Raw genomic sequence first — 4,184 nt, 5'->3', positions numbered from 1 at the left:
AAAGTCTGGATTAAGTAACTATCATAAATCAAAATACACTTAACATGCCTTGAGATTCTGCCAATAATCACAACTCAAGATAATGATAATTCTAAGTTAAGCACTCTCCATACATGGCATGAGAGAGTCTAGATTAAGTAATTACCATAAATTAGATCGCAATTAATGAACATAGATCAATAATTTCAGATTAATCAAATGAGTTTGGGTATGAAAATATTTCCAATTTAAGTAACCCCCATACATGGCATGGAGACTGTAATTTAGGATTATGCTTCAATCCAAACCCATAGATTCAATTTACACTCTGCTCAATTAAAATCAACCTACTGCTAATTCATTAGGTTCAGCTCTCTTGGGCAAGCAGTGGCACTAGACACAGTCCTTGCCTTGGCCCAAGTTTAAGCTTAGCCACACATCTCCAACTAAAAATTAAAGAGACGAGAACTAAAGTGCTTGAATGTAAATACAGAAATTAAAATTTCTGAAACGTAAATGAACAGTTAATGGAAGTTGCAGAACGTAAACACGCATGAAAAGAAATTGTAGAACGTAGATAACAGAAATAAAGAACACTGTATTGATAGAACAAAATGAAGAACATGAAACTACTAGAATTTAAGAACAAAACAAAAAAGAAGCAAAACATAAGAATAAGATGATGAACAGTGCTCTTTTCCCCTTATTCTGGTTAAATGGCAGATGGGGACTCCTTCATTTTCTTGATACTCTAGTCTATTTATAAGCCATTGGTAACAAAAACTCTCAAATCTCCCGACAATCCTCTGAAACATTCTGAATATTACTTTTGTCCATTCTCTGCCAAATTCAGCGTGTTGTCTTGAAATGGCTATATGAGGCACGTGAACGCGTGATCTACTTGGAATAAGCTCTCATGTAAAACATCACACCCTAGCTGTTGTCTCCGTGTATTTCTTCTCCATGGGTTGAGCTGGGCTTTAATTTAACATTCAATTGTGGGCTTCAGTTTGATAATAGTGGGCTTCACGCTTCTGGACTTTAATTTCGCTTTCAATGTGCACATGTGTGGGCCCCAATTGGACTTCTTGATTTGGTCTCCAAGTCAAATTGTAATTTGCCTTACTTCAAGTCCACTGGTTCACGCTACATACAAAGAATATATGTTATTGATATATTATATATTATAAATATGTATGTCAGCATGAATATAGAATATATATATGTATTATATTTATATATGTTATATATTATATTTATTTACTATTTTATTATTATATATATATATTTTTATATTAATTTTTTAAACCTGCATATAACCACAAATTGCATATAAATATTCAATTAAAACCAATTTTAAGATTAAACTAGGGGTATAAATATAATAAAATTTTGACATTTTTGAGCATCAATCTAGAGGCTCATGTGTAATACCCGGTATTACATGGTATTGAAAATAAATAATTTTGTTTATTTTTGAAAGGATCTCGGGTGGCCCGGGAAGCCCAAGAGTAAATTTCGAGTAATTAATTAATAAAATTACCGAATTGACGGCTGGGAGTGCCTCGGGACTTGGATGTCCAGGGAAGAGGGCAAGAGATTGGTGAGCGTCTCGAGATGAGATTAATGACGCTGGAAGCGGTCCGACCGAGAATAATTTTTGAAATAAATTCTGTATAAACCCGAGTGGGTGCCAATACCGAATAGGTGGAGGGGACCTCCTGGAAGCTAAGGGGACCCAAGGGGTGGTTCGGTTACCTGAGTAAGGCAACCCTTAAGTGTTTTCGGGTCGAATAAAGGTCTTGTGCAGGCACAGGGACGAGGTCGGTATTCCCGAGTAGCGGTCGGCTATTAAATTTTGATAAACCGAGATTTTGAGTGGTTTAATTACAATTAATTTTGAGAAATCAAGTTGTTGTGTGGCTTTGATGTAATTAATTTAAAGCTTGGAGGGTGCAAGTGCAGTAAATGGTTCTTCAAGTACAATTATCCAAGTTCTTAAGTGGAATTATGGAGGATTTAGGGGTTTATTATGTAAATATATACATATATATATGTATATGCGTGGGCACCAAGCTTTCAACAGTGCTGTGGTCTCTGAAATTTAAATCAGAGAGAGGAGCCGAGAGCAGGGGGGAGATCGAGAGAGAGCTTGCGAATGAGAGTGAAAGAGAGGGAGAGATGGAGGCCGAGAGATTTCGAGGGAGAGCGAGATCGAGAGAGAGATGGCGGCAATGGCTAAAAACCGCAGCCATGGCTGCCCGATGATGGAAGAAGAAAGTAGAGCTTGGCCGAGGCTCGCGAGATTGGAGAAGAGTGAGGGAGAAAGAGAGAAGTGCGAGATCGAAGGAGCCCAGAGGCTAGCCGCGACCAGCAGCAACGCTGGAAGCTGCCATGGCCGATGAGGCAGCAGCTTCAGGGGAGCTGGAGCGTCAGCGAGGGCCTGCTTCGATGGCTGGTCGGGGTCGTGTCGGCATGGAGCGGCCAATGGCAGCACTCGCGATAACCAAGAGGCGTCGATGAAGGTCGGTTGCAGCGGCCATGGCGAACGCTGAGGTTGCGGTGCGCAGGTTGGCCGCGGGCAGGCCGACTGCCGTGGATGCTCGAGGCGGGGGCTACCGATGGCAGCTTGCGGCAGTGCTGGGGCGTTGGCAACAGCGGAGGCGGCGGAGCCAGCGGCGGTGGCCGGTTGCTGGGCGCGCGGGCGCTGTGCGCGCCAAGGAAGAAGATGAACAGTGGCCGCGCGGGAGAAAGAAAATGAAGAAGAAAGAAAAAAAGAAAAAGAAAATAAAAAAGAGATGTGGAAAATCTAGAAAATTGGGGAAAATCCCGAAAAAATTCCAAAAAATTGGGGAAAAGTCCTGGAAATGATATTGAGGCTCATAGAGCATACCGGAAGCTCGAGAATGGGATTTCGGGCATGAGATGGCAGCTCGGGAAGCATTGTCGGCGTGAGCGATTGGCCGATTTTTCCTTCCAATTGAATGAGGTAATTAATTATTTCTTTTGAATTAATTGAGGTAAATTAATTTAATTATTTTCATTATGTGAGATAATGAATTATGTAGTATTAGTTGGATTAAACCCTGTGTTGGGGTTATTTGAAATTAGTTAATGGATGATTTTGGTGATGTGCGGCGTAGTTGAGGGCATTGGTTTAATGCCGGAGGTTAATGGAGTTGGGTTTGTGTGTGTTTGCATCTAGGTTCGACCGGGGAGACGGTGATCCTAGAGGAACTTGAGGTTCAAGTTGGAATTCATGCCGAGGCAGAGATGAGGCTTCGAGCCAGGTAAGGGATGGCCCCATGTGGAGGTGGCCTTGCAAATTGGTAAATGTGTTTGATAATGTTTTTATGTTGCATTGGCATGTAGTGGTTATATCTTGTGTGATGCAAGACCTAGTGGACTTATGGCCATATGGAGGACTAGTGTGGTAGGGGCTGATAGGTTGATGCCTCAAACCTTAGTGGGTTGTGAGAATGTGTGAGCCTAGCCTCATTTGCATGCATTGGCATACATAAACATGATTATATTCATATTTACATGCATTGCACCCTTACTGAGTCTTTATGACTCATGAGGTTTTACCTCATGTGTAGATGATGCAAGTCCGGATGCAAGCAGGGATGGCGCCAGGAGGCCGTTGTGGCAACTAGCTGTGTTGCCTGAGTTATGTATTTTTAATATTGCTTGTATGTAGCCAGGGGGCGTGGTGTATGTATACCCTTGTGAGTAAATGTTTGTGTTATTGAGCTTAAATGTATTTAATTATTGTAATCATCATAGTGTGATAGATGATTGTGAGATTGCTTGTTGAATGTGGCATAGTCAGTAAAGCCAAGTTTCGGACCGAGTCAAGATCAGCAAGGTATGTTCTCATAAATCTCCAATACTCAGCGAAGTGTTTGTATGCTAGCTTTGTGCCTGGGTCACCTCTGGCTTGCTATGGGGTGAGCTGAAGAGAGGTGAAGCTCACTCGGGTTTCGGGTCTTGGTCTGCTGGATTTTTCTTATTTGAGTTGGGACCGATTCCTGAGTGGAGCGAAGGGAAGGACGAAGCCTAGTTCCCACCTAGGGCATTTCCTGTTGAAACATAGTCCAACTCTTCAGTTGTGGTTTGTCGGGTGAGTAATCCGGTCGATTATTTACCGGTGGCGCCCGTAAGTGGGAGCGGGTCGTTACATCATGTGGGGACACAAAGCTGAG

At 42.3% G+C, this 4,184-nt stretch overlaps 1 long non-coding RNA gene across 1 annotated transcript; it reads left to right on the top strand.

Annotated features, from left to right (window-relative positions):
* The first annotated feature begins 2,823 nt into the window (after positions 1 to 2,823).
* Positions 2,824 to 3,965, top strand: LOC127804842 (uncharacterized). The gene is made up of 3 exons (XR_008023751.1): positions 2,824 to 2,968; positions 3,185 to 3,269; positions 3,579 to 3,965. It is a non-coding gene; the product is annotated as an uncharacterized LOC127804842 (long non-coding RNA).
* The last annotated feature ends 219 nt before the right edge of the window (positions 3,966 to 4,184 follow it).

Source organism: Diospyros lotus, chromosome 6 (assembly GCF_014633365.1).
Source record: "Diospyros lotus cultivar Yz01 chromosome 6, ASM1463336v1, whole genome shotgun sequence".
In the NCBI taxonomy this organism is placed as follows: domain Eukaryota; kingdom Viridiplantae; phylum Streptophyta; class Magnoliopsida; order Ericales; family Ebenaceae; genus Diospyros; species Diospyros lotus.
This window is presented reverse-complemented; position numbering and strand designations above follow the sequence as displayed.